Source organism: Canis aureus, chromosome 12, assembly GCF_053574225.1.
Source record: "Canis aureus isolate CA01 chromosome 12, VMU_Caureus_v.1.0, whole genome shotgun sequence".
NCBI classification, from domain to species: Eukaryota; Metazoa; Chordata; class Mammalia; order Carnivora; family Canidae; genus Canis; species Canis aureus.
Window position 1 is genome coordinate 116,259 of NC_135622.1, and position 16,406 is coordinate 132,664.

The 16,406-nt window shown below is 43.5% G+C and overlaps 1 long non-coding RNA gene and 1 pseudogene across 1 annotated transcript; both read left to right on the forward strand.

Moving 5' to 3' along the window:
* Positions 1 to 158: 158 nt before the first annotated feature.
* On the forward strand, positions 159 to 6,885 carry LOC144324571 (uncharacterized). Its single transcript, XR_013390014.1, has 3 exons — positions 159 to 346; positions 5,546 to 5,697; positions 6,828 to 6,885. It is a non-coding gene; the product is annotated as an uncharacterized LOC144324571 (long non-coding RNA).
* A 915-nt stretch (positions 6,886 to 7,800) lies between these two features.
* Positions 7,801 to 8,922, forward strand: LOC144281382 (olfactory receptor 6C74-like; annotated as a pseudogene).
* Positions 8,923 to 16,406: the final 7,484 nt, after the last annotated feature.

A 16,406-nucleotide genomic window follows, 5' to 3' on the forward strand; every position in this document is an offset into this window, starting at 1 on the left:
CTTGGCAGATGACTGCTTGCCCCACGTTATCTCGTTAACTTTACATCCGCAGCCAAAAATGCCATAGCCACAACTCTGAAAATGCAAGGAAGATCCTACTTTTCTAGACACGGAGCTGAATTCAGAACTTTCTTTCTGTGTTTGGCTTCCCAGATCTGTGACCTATCTATCCCACCGTGTCTCTCATATAGTCCACAGGTTCCCAACCTGCACAGTGATAGAAGAGTCAGAATCTTCTTCCTAGGGACATCATCGTGGGTCTATGAATGATATCTGCAACGCACGCGAGCTGGTGCCCTGTGTATCTGAGGCACAAATTTTCAGGATGGTGGATTGACATGAAGAGGTGAGATGTGGCATGGAGTACCAGTTGAAAGTGGCCTGGGTTCCACAGTTTTCACTTGACCTCCGGCCTCATTTCAATGGGGGCACCATGATGAGGTGGGAATGCTCTAAGATGCAGGCATGGTGATCTTCTGTAGTCAAACCGTCCAATTGTATCCTGTTCTATTTTGAATGAGACAGAGGTGCCTCCTTCTGGGCTCTGGGGGTCACAGCCTTCACCATGGCTCCTAGCGATAATGACCTGTGGCATAAATATCCCTGTGTCACCCGAGGTGCTTGGTGACGGTTCCTGAGCAACACAATACATCCAACTCAATGGCATGTCACATCTAATTTCCAAATTGATCTATGTTTCAGGTTAGGGTTAGGCCTCAGGGTTAGGGTTAGGGTTAGGCTTCAGGGTGAGGGTTAGGGTTAGGGGTTAGGGTTATATTTAAAGTTAGGCTTCAGGGTTAAGGTTAGGGTTAGTCCTCAGGTTTACGGTTAGGGTTAGGCCTCAGGTTTAGGGGTGAGGTTTAGGCCTCAGGGTTAGGGGTTAGTGTTAGACCTCTGCATTAGGCTTAGCGGTTAGGCCGAGGGGTTAGGGTTATGGGTTAGGCCTTAGGGTCAGGGTTAGGTTTAAGGTAAGGGGTTAGGGTTAGGATTATGTTTAGGCCTCAGGGTTAGGGTTAGAATTTGGCCTCAAGGTTAGGGGTGAGGGTTAGGCCACAGGGTTAGGGGTTTGGGTTAATCCTCAGGGTTAGTGTTATGAGTTATGCTGAGTGGTTAAGGTTAGGGGTTAGGCCTAGGGAATAGGGTTAGAGTTAGGGTTTATGCTGAGGGTTAGGGTTAGACCTGGGTTCAGTGTTAGGGTTAGGCCTAAGGGTTCAGGTTTAGGTTTCGGCCTCACGGTTAGGCCTCAGGGTTAGGCTTCAGGTTTAGGGTTTAGGTTTAGGCCTCAGGGTTAAGCCTAGAGGTTTGGCCTTAGGGTTAGAGGTTAGGGTTAGGGTTAGGGTTCGGCCTCAGGGTTAGGCCTCAGGGTTAGGCCTCAGTGTGTTAGGGTTAGGATTAGGGTAAGGGTTAAGGTTAGGGTTAGGGTCAGGGTCACATTTAGCATTAGGGTTAGGGTTAGAGTTAGGCTTCAGGGTTAGGGTTAGTGTAAGGGGTTAGGGTTAGGCCTTAGGGTTAGGGGTTAGGTTTAGGCCTCAGGGTTAGGGTTAGGGTTAGGCCGCAGGGTTAGGGTTTAGGTTTAGGCCTCAGTGTTAGGTCTACAGGTTAGGTCTCAGGGTTAGGAGTTAGGGTTAAGATTAAGTATAGGCCTCAGGGTTAGGTCTCAGTGTTAGTTCTCAAGGTTAGGGTTAGGGTTAATGTTAAGGTTAGGATTAGGGTCAGGGTCAGGGTTAGGGTTAGGGTCAGGGTTTGAGTTAGGATTAGGGATAGGGACAGGGTTAAATTTAGGGTCAGGGTCAGGGTTAAGGTGAGGGTTAGGGTTAGGGTCAGAGTTAGAGTTAGGGCGAAGCCTCAGAGTTAGTGGTTACGGTTAGGCCTCAGGGTTAGGGGTTAGGGTTAGGCCTCAGCATTATTGTTAGAGTTTAGGCCGAGGGGTTATGTTGAGGGTTTAGGCCTAGGGGTTAGAGTTAGGGTTAGGGTTTAGGGGTTAGGTTTAAGGTTAGGCCTGGGGTCAGTGTTAGGGTTAGGCCTAAGGGTTAGGGTTAGGTTTAGGCCTCACGGTTAGGCCTCATGGTTAGGCCTCAGGGTTTGGCTTAGGTTTAGGCCTCAAGGTTAGGCCTCAGAGTTAGGCCTCAGGGTAAGGCCCTAGGGTTAGGTTTAGGCCTCAGGGTTAGCGGTTAGGGTAAGGCATCAGGGTTAGTGTTTAGGTTTAGGCCTCAGGGTTAAGACTAGGGGTTAGGCCTCAGGGTTAGGGTTAGGGTTAGGTTTAAAGTTAGCATCAGGGTCAGGGTCAGGGTTAGGTTTAGGGTTAGGGTCAGGGTCAGGGTCAGCGTTAGGGTCAGGGTCAGGGTTAAGGTTAGGGTTAGGGTTAGGGTCAGGGTTAGGGTTAGGGTTCGGCCTCAGTGTTAGGCCTCAGGGATAGGGCCAGGGTTAGAGTTAGGCTTAGGTTAGCATTAGGCATCAGGATTAGGGTTAGGGTTAGGCCTCAGGGTTTGAGGTCAGGGTTAGGCCTCATAGTTAGGGCTTAGTGTTAGGCCTCAGGGTTATTGTTAGGGTTAGGGTTAGGGTTAGGTTTAGGTTTAGATGTTAGGCCTAGGGGTTAGGGTTAGGCCTGTGGTCAGTGTTAAGGTTAGCCCTAAGGGTTAGGGTTTAGGTTAAGCCTCGGGGTTTGGCCTCAGGTTTAAGTTTAGGCCTCAGGGTTAGGGTTAGGGTTAGGCTTCAAGGTTAGGATTTAGGTTTAGGCCTCAGGGTTAGGTCTAGGTGTTAGGCCTCAGGGTTAGGAGTTAGGGTTGCGATCATGGTTAAGCTTCAGTGTTAGGCCTCAGGGTGCGGCCTCAGTGTTAGGCTTCAGGATTAGGGTTAGGGATAGGGTTAGCGTCAGGGTCAGGGTTAGGGTTAGGTTTAGGGTTAGGTTTAGGGTCAGGGTTAGGGTTAGGGTTAGGTCTCAGAGTTAGGGTTTAGTGTTAGGCCTCAGGGTTAGTTGTTAAGATTAGGCCTCTGGGTTATGAGTTAGGTTTAGGCCTCAGGGTTAGGGTTAGGGGTTATGCCTCAGAGTTAGGGTTAGGGTAGGCCTTAGGGTTAGGTTTAGGGTTTAGGCCTCAGGGTTAGGGTTAGGATTTAGGCCCCAGGGTTAGGGTTATGGGTTAGGGACAGGGTTAGGCCACAGGTTTAGGGGTTAGTGCTCAGTGTTACGGTAAGCGGTAGGCATCCAAGTTAGGTCTCAAGGTTAGGGGTTAGGCCTCAGGGTTAGGGTTAAGGTGAGGCTTCAGAGTTAGGCTTCAGGGAAAGAGTTAGAGTCAGGGATAGGGTCAGGGTTAGGCCTCAGGGTTAGGCCTCAGGGTTAGCATCAGGTTTGGGGTTAGGGTTAGGGTCAGGGTTAGGCCTCAGGGATAGGGTTAGTGTTAGGCCTCAGGTTTAGCATCAGGGTTAGGGGTTAAGCCTCAGGGTTAAGGTGAGCGTTAGGCCTCAGGGTTAGGCCTCAGGATTAGGGTTATGGTCAGTGTTATGGTCAGGTTTAAGCCTCAGGGTTAGACCTCAGGCATAGGGTCAGGGTTCGGCCTCAGGTATAGGGTCAGGGTTAGGGTTAGTGTCAGTGTCAGGGTTAGGCCTCAGGGTTAGGCCTCAGTGAAAGGGTCAGGTAAGGCCTCAGTTTTAAGGGTCAGGATTAGGGTCAGGGTCAGGGTTAAGCCTCATCCTAGATTTCCTGTGTGGATTTCTACAAAAAAGACAGGGCCAGCTACTTGGGTCAGGAGGCATCAGAGGGCTTCCACCCAAACTGGGCTTCCAGGTTATCGCAGATCAAGCAACTGAAACAATTTGTGGGGACACACAAGGTGCTCCTTGCAGCACAGGAGACATAGCAAGAGAAAGGCATCATGTCAATGCCAAGGGCCTTGAATGGCTGAATCACTGTGGCAGACGGCATCACTGATAGAGTACTACGAGGACCTCTAAGGACACTGCTCATGACCCATTTGGCCTACAATGATCAGATGTGTTCTGGCACATGACACCTTAGAGATAAAGAAAGAGAATGGCTTCATCCCACCCTTCCTTTTGTCTTAAATCACCGTCTTCAGTGTGATCTTTTCTGAGGCCAGCAGACGTTGTGCAACGACAGTGAAGCTGCATTCTACACAGGATACCTGGGGCGCATGGGTGCAATAAGGAAAATGATACTGAACGCAAAGACACTCAGTGCTCTGAGTGAAAAAAAACAAACCACCCCCACTCCTCAAAAGCATGAAATCTATTCTGCACCTCTCCAACCTAGGGGAATAGAGTCTTATCACCTCAGACACAGCCGGAGGTTAGGGGTGGAGGTTCAGGTCTCTTTGCATTTGGGCCTGTGCGGCACTGGTGTGTAACCACTATGGGAGGGCCCCAGGTTTCTCTCCATGTGTGCGTGGTGGCCATCTCTCTATGGAGAACCCTCTTCCCATTCTCACCTCAGAACAGCACTGCTCCTTGTTTGCCTGGTGCACCCGATCATTGTCTAGGGAGTTAGAAGAGTTGAAGCCACAGAACATCTCCTCCAAGATCTCCTGGGTGCAGCTCTGCAAATACAGTGCCCCGTATGTACAGGGCCTAGAGACATTAGGGTACTCCCTCCACATCACAACAAGGGAACACCCCTTTAGAAATCGTGTTCTCTGCTTCACAGCACAGGGGCAGCTGAAGGGACATCTGGCAAGGAGAAGCCAGATGAAAGAGACTCTTGCGCTCATGACTTAACATCCTTGAGGTTGAGCTTGGCCGTCAGCACTCTTCTCATCTTGCCTGCTATGACCTGGAGTCTGAACACCAAAGATGTGTCAGACTTCCAAACCATGGCAGCTGATTTCTGCCCAGGAAGGGCATGTTCCTCTCCTCTGTCCCCTCTACACACACACACACACACACACACAATCTCACACTAACACACCCTTTTACACATACGTAAACGGACACACACCAATGAGGGTGAAAGAGGTGCGACCCCCTCAGCTGAGATTACAGTGTGGTCTGCTCTCCATTAGCCTCCCACAAGGTGCCTTGTGGTACCTGTTGAAGACTCCCGCACATCACCAGAAGCTTCGGAAAGAGGGCCGAACTGACGTCCATAGTGGCATGAACATCTCTCTTTCTGGACTCTCTTAAGCCCAGAGCCACTGAAAGTAGGGCAACAGCAACAGAAGGTCTTGTTCTCCTGACCAGCTCCAGTTAAGTGCACTGGAAAGAGGGACATTGTTCAATGCAGCTTCCTGGTTACCAGAGTTCTAAATCCGTCACACGCTTGTCCCCAAGGTAGTGACGTCACTTTTTCAAGATTCCAGCCCTTGGGCCCCTCCCTTCAGTCAGACCTATCCAGAGCCCCTTCTTGGCAGATGACTGCTTGCCCCACGTTATCTCGTTAACATTACATCCGCAGCCAAAAATGCCATAGCCACAACTCTCTGAAAATGCAAGGAAGGTCCTACATTTCTGGAGATGGAGCTGAATTCAGACCTTTCTTTCTGTGCTTGGCTTCGCAGATCTGTGACCTATCTATCCCACCGTGTCTCTCATATAGTCCACAGGTTCCCAACCTGCACAGTGATCGAACAGTCAGAATCCTCTTCCTAGGGACATCATCAGGGGTCTATGAATATCTGAAATGCACGTGAGCTGGTGTCCTGTGTGTCTGAGGCGCAAATTTTAAGGATGGTGGACTGACATGAAGAGGTGAGATGTGGCATGGAGTACCAGGTGAAAGTGGCCTGGATTCGACAGTTTTCACTTGACCTCCGGCCTCATTTCAATGGGGGCACCATGATGGGGTGGGAATGCTCTAAGATGCAGACATGGTGATCTTCTGTAGTCAAACCGTCCAATTGTGTCCTGTTCTATTTTGAATGAGACAGAGGTGCCTCCTTCTGGGCCTGGGGGTCGCAGCCTTCACAATGGCTCCCAGCGATAATGACCTGTGGCTTAAATATCCCTGTGTCACCGCGAGGTGTTTCGTGATGGGTTTTGACCAACACGATACATCCAACACGATGGCATGTCACACCTAAGTTCCAAATGGAACTATGCTTAATGTTAGTGTTAGGCTTTGGGTTGGTGTTGCAAATTGAAGACCAATAAAAAATAAATTTATTAAAAACAATAACAATAATAATGAAATCTTGCCATTTGCAATGATGTGGATGGAACTAGAGGGTATTATGCTAAGCGAAATAAATCTGTCAGAGAAAGACAATTATCATATGATTTCACTCATGTGGAATTTAAGAAACAAAACAAATGAACATAGGGGAGTAGAGGGAAAAATAAAATAAGATAAAAAATTAGAGAGGGGCAAACCATAAGAAACTTAACTACAGGGAGCAAACTGAGGATTTCTGGAGGGAAGATGGGTGCAGGGATGGGCACTAAGGACGGCCCTTGATGTTAATGAGCATCAGGTGCTGTATGCAGCACATGAATACACTAAATTCTACCAATGAAACTAAAAAAATTGTTTAATAAGTGATTCATATTGATGATGAACTCCTTCGAGAAGGGTAACTGATAATGAAGTCATCAAACAAGAAAATTGCCCTCAAGGGATGAAATGTTTATAGCTAGGAGTTTTCATGACATTTAGCTTATTGAGAGCTTATGTAATATTCAACCACATAGTCAACTCCATTTGCACGGGCTTATCTGTGGACTTACCGCATTATTTGGGGGCAGTCAGCATTACTTGCAAGCGTCTAAAAACACTTGCCAAGTGACTGATCATCTGAGTAAAATTTGCCAGAGTTTTTTCTCTGTATTCCCCTTGGTGGAGGTAAATTACAGCTTTGATGTAACTCATTTCTATCTATCAGGTAAGAGGCCCAGAGCTAAATACCAGTCACTGTCACATCTGAAGAAAAATCCAATCTTAATGGTAAGTTTTTCTCTTTATCGTCTTCCCTTAGTGTCTTACCGCTTTTCTACTTCTTTTGTCTTCCTTCTTTTTTTACTTTTTCTTCTCTATTTCCCTTCTCTTTGAACACTTATTTACTTTATTTTGCATTTCACTTCATTATTCTTATTCTCTTCCCGTTTTCAGAACTATAACCAGAAGAAACACTGAATTTGTTTAATTCTGTTCAAGTCAGTTTTAGTATGCAATCAGATAAGTTTAATATTGGCATAGGAGGCAGTAAAAGTGAAGAAATGAAGAGATGGAATAGGGACAAAACACTGATTTATAGGAATAAAAAAATCAGGACCAAGATAGAGTGTTCATTATCTAAGTAGAGGCAGCGCAGGCCAAACCAGGGAAGAGTTACAGTTGTTACCCGGAATTACTTCCAGAATTAAACTTAAATCTAAGCTTGATTTCTATTTTCAACCATCACAAGTATTTATATATCACCTTGTTTCTCTGTTGCACTCATGGTCAGTTCCATGAGGCAATGATATTTATACAGTCATCAGGCTGAGTAGTACTGTGACATCTTAGCGCTTACATACTGAGAAAAGTAGAAATAATTTTTTCACATGCTTGTTAATTTCTTTACCTCATTACCATAAATCTAAGCCAGACTACAAAGATGATTTATAAGATAGTTTTTTATTCATCAGATTTGTAGAAAATATTTGTCTTTCCTCAAAAATAAAGTAATAAAAATAATAAAAAATATAAGTACTAGTTTTTGTTACTTTATCTTACATTAGTCATTTCAAAAATGTGCCCTATTAGTATGTATAATCAATAGCAACTACTAATATTCTGACATAATTGTCTTCATAATTTACTATTGGTTCCTGTGCATATTGTTTTCTCAATATTTTTACCAGAGCAGAAGCATATAAAGAGGTCAAGATGGAAAACCATACAACTGTGACAGTATTTATCTTAGCAGCATTGACGGAGGACCCAAAACTGAAGATTGTGCTATTTGTCTTCCTGCTCCTCACCTACTTGCTAAGCATCTCAGGCAACTTAGTTATTACCCTCACTTTGCTGGACTCACATCTCAAGACCCCTATGTATTTCTTTCTTCGAAATTTTTCTTTCTTAGAAATTTCTTATACGACAGTCTGCATCCTCAAATTGCTTGTAAGCATGGCAACTGGTGACAAAACCATTTCCTTTTTTTTTAATTTTTATTTATTTATGATAGTCACACAGAGAGAGAGAGAGAGAGGCAGAGACACAGGCAGAGGGAGAAGCAGGCTCCATGCCGGGAGCCCGATGTGGGATTCGATCCCGGGTCTGCAGGATCATGCACTGGGCCAAAGGCAGGCGCCAAACCGCTGCGCCACCCAGGGTTCCCCAAAACCATTTCCTATAACTGTTGTGCAACTCAGTTGCTTTGCCTTCCTTCTTGTAGCATCTGAATGTTACCTCCTGGCTGTCATGTCCTACGATCGTTATGTCGCCATCTGCAAGCCCCTGCATTACGCAACCATTATGAGCAGCAAAATCTGTATCCAGCTAGTCCTTAGCTCTTGGATCACTGGTTTCCTCATCATCTTTCCAGGACTCATTTTAGGCTTACGCCTGGACTTCTGTGATTCCAGTGTCATTGATCATTTCTACTGTGACACTGCTCCCCTCCTGCAGATCTCCTGCACGGACAGACACGTGTTGGAAATGATGAGTTTCATCTTAGCTTTGGTGACTCTGCTGGTCACTTTGGCATTCGTAATTCTATCATACACATATATTGCCCTGACAATTTTAAAAATTCCTTCTGCCAACCAGAGAAAAAAGCTTTCTCCACCTGTTCTTCTCACATGATTGTCATCTCCCTCTCATATGGCAGCTGCATCTTTATGTACCTTAAACCCTCAGTCAAACAGAGGATATCCTTGATGAAGGGAGTGGCAGTTCTCAATACTTCTGTTGCTCCACTTTTGAATCCCTTTATTTATACTTTAAGGAAACAGCAGGTGAAGCAAGCATTTTATTTTTCTGTTCCATTGTAAGCATTCTCAATTTTTAAAAACATTTTAAAAATATTTTTCTTATTTATTCATGAGAGACACAGAGAGAGGGGCAGAGACACAGGAAGAGAGAGAAGCAGGCTCCCCTTTGGGAGTCTGATTTGGGACTAGATCCCAGGACCCCGGGATCATGCCCTGAGCTGAAAGCGGACGCCCAACCACTGAGACACCCAGGCATCCCAACATTCTCAAATTTGACTAATTTCTTCTCTGCTTCTTCCATTTAAATGTAGCAAATACTTGAAAGATTATTTTAGTCAACTTTATATATTAGTTCATGGAGACTTAATTATTTTTATATCTGTGTGGTATATTTTATTCTTATATTTGATTTTCTGCAAAATCTTGATAAGTTCGAAACAATTATATATCTTCCTTGGGATTTTACTTTTCCTTGGCTTTTATGTCCTGATACACATTCTCTACTGTTTTAAATAAATATCTTTAAAAGTGGGAAGTTGAGATTAAAATATCAATATCATCCTTTGTCTTGAGAATTGAAAAAACCCCACTATGCTAGTGTAATAAAATATTATATGGTATATTATTTTTATTTTACATTTTATGCCATATAAGTAAATAAGTAAATAAATACTGACTCATGTATGTGTACTAAATCAAGTAACTTTGATTAAGAATAAAATGCATCCTGGAGAGAGAGATCACATTTGATGCTTTATCAGCTATTCCTTATTCATCTTGGAACTAACTGTGTTCCTTAAATTCTACATCTATCACATAGATAGATATGATGCTGAGGAGGGCACCATCTGATGTCCACTTCAACTGCAGCTCCTTTCCTCCTCCTGCGAGAGCCTTTGGGCCGAGTTCTCCACCCAGGCGGGGCTGAAATGGCCCGGCCCCTCGGCCCCCATCCCTGCAGCCCTCGGCGGGGTGGGGGGCAGGTGCTGCCATCTGTTCCACTGAGAGTGGCTGCACGGCTACCCCACCCCCCGGCCGAGCTGGGAAGCCAGTCCCAAAGCCACTGCAGCTGCTGTACAGACTCCCCGGGGAGGGGGGCGGCAGGTGTGCAGATGCAGGCAGCTCTCTGAGACAGGGGGGCAGCGCCAGCCAGGCTGAGGGCGAAAGCAGCCTCCTCATAGCTGAGCTCAGTGTGCAGACGGCAGGCACGTCCTCAAGGAAATGGCCACAGGCATCTCAAGTGACACGGACATAGGCGCCCACACAGCATAAATATCAGCTGCTCCCAGAGGATGAGGTTGAAAAATAGCAGCATGGTCGTGGAGGAGGTGGTGTGGGCTGTGGACTCCGCCTATGGCCGGGCCTCGGGCTGGGGGCTGCACCTGTGTCTGTGCCTCGGGCTGGGGGCTGCACCTGCGGCCGGGCCCCGGGCTGGGGACTAAACCTGCGGCCAGACCTCCGGCCTGGGGACTACATGGGCTGTGGTGTTCACTACAGCCCCCCAGCCCCCGCCCTTCAGCCCCGAAATTGTTAATAAAATGTTAGGAATCATACTACTTACCTTTCCTGGCTCATGGCAAGGGCTCAATAAACACTATCGCCATTTAATATAGATACATGAGTGGATTGGTCAGTACTTGACAAAATTCAAAATATAATTAATGGTCTTTCTGGCTGAACGCAGGTCCCATCAGCAAATTATAGTTCCTTCAATGTCAGCTCAAGCTCAGCTTTTCATAAATTGTATCTAATAATCACAATCACCAATAATTTTGTCTCTTCTTCTTTATTAAACTTGACCACAGCATAACACTTCTTTTTTTTTTTTTTTTTTTTATTTATTTATGATAGTTACAGAGAGAGAGAGAGAGAGAGGCAGAGACACAGGCAGAAGGAGAAGCAGGCTCCATGCACCGGGAGCCCGACGTGGGATTCGATCCCGGGTCTCCAGGATCACGCCCTGGGCCAAAGGCAGGCGCCAAACCGCTGCGCCACCAGGGATCCCCAGCATAACACTTCTTAATAAAGTCAAACTGTTTTCCAGTTATATCAAGTATGTACATTTTATCTGTCCAATTTCACATAAATGAGTTATCCCTTAGAATAAGGTCTTATTTCTCTATATATTTTATACAGAGGCCAGAAAATTGTACAGATTTGGTAAAAATTTAATGTGAAATTTTTTTGACATTTTTTAGATTGATACCTCTATTTTAATAAATGCTGTGGTTTTTATGCAAATAAAATTTCCAAATAAGCTATGCATAAGCCCCTTAAAATTTTCTTTTAATATTTTCATCATCAGACACAGAGATATTAAGGATATCTTTTTATCTTGCTTTTCTCTACTCAAAAAAACCATAAAATTATTTTCATTTTAACAACTGACATATTTTCATATTACACTATGTAATGTTAGTAATAGCTACACATAATATATTATTTTTAATAGTAAATTTGTTTTTTATTGGTGTTCAACTTGCCAACATACAGAATAACACCCAGTGCTCATTCCATCAACTGCCCCCCTCAGTGCCCATCACCAATTCACCCCCACCCCCCGCCCTCCTCCCCTTCCACCACCCCTAGTTCGTTTCCCACACTTAGGAGTCTTCATGTTCTGTCTCCCTTTCTGATGTTTCCTACGCATTTCTTCTCCCTTCCCTTCTATTCCCATCACTATTATTTATATTCCCCAAATGAATGAGACCATATACTGTTTGTCATTCTCCGATTGACTTATTTCACTCAGCATTATACCCTCCAGTTCCATCCACGTTGAAGCAAATGGTGGGTATTTGTCATTTCTAATGGCTGAGTAATATTCCATTGAATACATAAACCACATCTTCATTATCCATTCATCTTTCGATGGACACCGAGGCTCCTTCAACAGTTTGGCTATTGTGGACATTGCTGCTATAAACATCAGGGTGCAGGTGTCCCGGCATTTCACTGCATCTGTATCGTTGGGGTAAATCTCCAGCAGTGCAATTGCTGGGTCGTAGGGCAGGTCTATTTTTAACTCTTTGAGGAATCTCCACACAGTTTTCCAGAGTGACAACACCAGTTCACATTGCCACCAACAGTGTAAGAGGGTTCCATTTTCTCCGCATGCTCTCCAACATTTGTGGTTTCCTGCCTTATTAATTTTCCCCATTCTCACTGGTGTGAGGTGGGATCTCATTGTGGTTTTGATTTGTATTTCCCTGATGGCAAGTGATGCAGAGCATTTTCTCATGTGCATGTTGGCCATGTCTATGTCTTCATCTGTGAGATTTCTGTTCATGTCTTTTGCCCATTTCATGATTGGATGGTTTGTTTCTTTGGTGTTGAGTTTAATAAGTTCTTTATAGATCTTGGAAACTAGCCCTTTATCTGATACATCATTTGCAAATATCTTCTCCTATTCTGTAGGTTGTCTTTGAGTTTTGTTGACTGTATCCTTTGCTGTGCAAAAGCTTCTTATCTTGATGAAGTCCCAATAGTTCATTTTTTGTTTGTTTGTTTCTTTGGCCTTCGTGGATGTATCCTGCAAGAAGTTAGTGTGGCTGTGTTGAAAAGAGTGTTGCCTGTGTTCTCCTCTAGGATTTTGATGGAATCTTGTCTCACATTAAGATCTTCCACCCATTTTGAGTTTATCTTAGTGTCTCGAGCAAGAGAGTGGTCTATTTTCATTCTTCTGCATGCAGATTCCAATTTTCCCAGCACCATGTATTGAAGAGACTGTCTTTCTTCCAATGGATAGTCTTTCCTCCTTTATCAAATATTAGTTGACCATAGTGTTGAGGGTCCACCTCTGGGTTCCCTATTCTGTTCCATTGATCTATGTGTCGGTTTTTCTGCCAGAACCACACTGTCTTGATGACCACAGCTTTGTAGTCCAACCTGAAATCTGGCATTGTGATGCCCCCAGATATGATTTTCTTTTTTAAAATTCCCCTGGCTATTTGGGGTCTTTTCTGATTCCACACAAATCTTAAAATAATTTGTTCTAACTCTCTGAAGAAAGTCCATGGTATTTTGCTAGGGGTTACATTAAACCTGTAAATTGCCCTGGGTAACATTGACATTTTCACAATATTAATTCTGCCAATCCATGAGCATGGAATATTTTTCCAACTCTTAGTGTCTTCCTCAATTTCTTTCAGAAGTGTTCAATAGTTTTTAGGGTATAGAAACTTTACCTCTTTGGTTAGGTTTATTCCTAGGTATCTTATGCTTTTGGGTGCAATTGTAAATAGGATTGACTCCTTAATTTCTCTTTCTTCAGTCTCAGTTAGTGTATAGAAATGCCACTGATTTCTGGGCATTGATTTTGTATCCTGCCACACTACCAAAGTGCTGTATGAGTTCTAGCAATCTTGGGGTGGAGGCTTTTGGGTTTTCTATGTAGAGTACCATGTCATCGGCGAAGAGGGAGAATTTGACTACTTCTTTGCCAATTTGAATGCCTTTAATGTCTTTTTGTTGTCTTATTGCTGAGGCTAGGACTTCCAGTACTAAGTTGAATAGCAGTGGTGAGAGTGGACATCCCTGTCTTGTTCCTGATCTTAGGGGAAAGGCTCCCAGTGCTTACCCATTGAGAATTATATTTGCTGTGGGCTTTTCATAGATGGCTTTTAAGATGTTGAGGAATGTTCCCTCTATCCCTACACTCTGAAGAGTTTTGATCAGGAATGGATGCTGTATTTTGTCAAATGCTTTCTCTGTATCTAATGAGAGCATCATATGGTTCTCGGTTTTTCTCTTGCTGATATGAGGAATCACATTGTTTGACGAGTATTGAATCAGCCTTGTGTCCTGGGAATAAATCTTACTTGGTCATACATAGTGAATAATTTTCTTAATGTACTGTTGGATCCTATTGCCTAGTATCTTGTTGAGAATTTTTGCATCCATGTTCATCAGGGATATTGGTCTGTAATTCTCCTTTTTGCTGGGGTCTTTGTCTGGTTTTGGAAATAAGGGGATGCTGGCCTCAGAACGAATTTGGAAGTACTCCATCTCTTTCTATCTTTCCAAACAGCTTTAGTAGAATAGGTATGGTTTCTTCTTTAAACGTTTGATAGAATTCCCCTGGGAAGCCATCTGGCCCTGGACTCTTGTATCTTGGGAGGTTTTTGATGACTGCTTCAATTTCCTCCCTGGTTATTGGCCTGTTCAGGTTTTCTATTTCTTCCTGTTCCAGTTTGGAAGTTTGTGGCTTTCCAGGAATACGTCCATTTCTTCTAGATTGCCTAATTTATTGGCCTATAGCTGTTCATAATATGTTTTTAAAATCGTTTGTATTTCCTTGGTGTTGGTAGTGATCTCTCCTTTCTCATTCATGATTTTATTAATTTGAGTCTTCTCTCTCTTCTTTTTAATAAGGCTGGCTAATGGTTTATCTATCTTATTAATTCTTTCAAAGAACCAACTCCTGGTTTTGTTGATCTGTTCCACTGTTCTTCTGGTCTCGATTTCGTTGAGTTCTGCTCGAATCTTTATTAACTCTCTTCTTCTGCTGGGTGTAGGCCTATCTGCTGTTTTATCTCTAGCTCCTTTAGGTGTAAGGTTAGCTTTTGTATTTGAGTTCTTTCCAGTTTTTGAATGGATGCTTGTATTGTGACGTATTTCCCCCTCAGGACTGCTTTTGCTGCATCCCAAAGATTTTGAACGGTTGTATCTTCATTCTCATTAGTTTCCATGAATCTTTTTAATTCTTCCTTAATTTCCTGGTTGACCCTTTCATCTTTTAGCACGATGGTCCTTAACCTCCACGTGTTTGAAGTCCATCCAAACTTCTTGCTATGATTTAGTTCTAATTTCAAGGCATTATTTTCGGAGAATATGCAGGGGACGATCCCAAACTTTTGGTATCAGTTCAGACCTGATTTGTGACCCCGTTTGTGGTCTATTCTGGAGAAAGTTCCATGTGCACTTGAGAAGAATGTATATTCATTTGAGTTTGGATGTAAAGTTCTGTAGATATCTGTGAAATCCATCTGGTCCGGTGTATCATTTAAAGCTCTCGTTTCTTTGGAGATGTTGTGTTTAGAAGACCTATCGAGGGTAGAAAGCGCTAGATTGAAGTCACCAAGTATAAGTGTATTATTTTCTAAGTATATTAACTTTGGTTATTAATTCATTGATATATTTGGCAGCTCCCACATTTGGGGCATATATATTGAGGTTTGTTAAGTCCTCTTGTTGGATAGATCCTTTAAGTATGATATAGTGTCCCTCTTCATCTCTCACTACAGTCTTCGGGGTAAATTTTAGTTTATCTGATATAAGGATGGCTACCCCGGCTTTCTTTTGAGGACCCTTTGAATGGTAAATGGTTCTCCAACATTTTATTTTCAGGCTGTAGGTGTCCTTCTGTCTAAAATGAGTCTCTTGTAGACACCAAATAGATGGGTCCTGCTTTTTTATCCAGTCTGAAACCCTGCGCCTTTTGATGGGGTCATTCAGCCCGTTCACGTTCAGAGTTACTATTGAAAGATATGAGTTTAGTGTCATCATAATATCTATTCAGTCTGTTTTTGTGGATTGTTCCACTGGACTTCTTCTTAAAGGGGAATTTTAAGAGTCCCCCCTAAAATTTCTTGCAGAGCTGCTTTGGAGGTCACATATTCTTTCAGTTCCTGCCTGTCTTGGAAGCTCTTTATCTCTCCTTCCATTCTGAATGAGAGCCTTGCTGCATACAGTATTCTTGGTTGCATGTTCTTCTCATTTAGGACCCTGAATATATCCTGCCAGCCCTTTCTGGCCTGCCAGGTCTGTGGAGAGGTCTGCTGTTAACCTAATACTCCTTCCGATAAAAGTCAGGGATTTCTTGTCTCTTGCTGCTTTAGGGATCTTCTCTTTATCTTTCGAATTTGCAAGTTTAAGTATTAAATATCGAGGTGTTGAATGGTTTTTATTGATTTTAGGGGGAGATATCTCTATTTCTTGGATCTGAATGCCTGTTTCCCTTCCCAGATTAGGAAAGTTTTCAGCCTGATTTGTTCAAATACATATTCTGGACCTCTGTCCCTTTTGACGTCCTCAAGAACCCCAAATAAACGTAGATTTTTCTTCCTCAGACTATCACTTATTTCCCTTAACCTATCCTCATGGTCTTTTAATTGTTTGTCTCTTTTTTCCTCATATTCCCTCTTTGCCATCAACTTGTCTTCTATGTCACTCCCTCGTTCTTCCACCTCGTTAACCCTCATCGTTAGGACTTCTAACAAGTTTGGATTGCATCTCATTCTATTGATTTTTAATTTCTGCCTGATTAGATCTAAATTCTGCAGTCATGAAGTCTATTGAGTCCTTTGTGCTTTTTTCTAGAGCCACCAGTCGCTTTATAATAGTGCTTCTGAACTGGCTTTCTGACATTGAAGTGTAATCCAAATTTTGTAACTCTGTGGGAGAGAGGACTGTTTCTGATTCTTTCTTTTGAGGTGAGGTTTCCTTCTAGTCATTTTGCTCAGTGCAGAGTGGTGAAAAATAAGTTGTATTGGGAAAAGGGGAAAAAGAGGTGAGAAAGAAGGAAAGAAAAGAGAAAAAGAAAA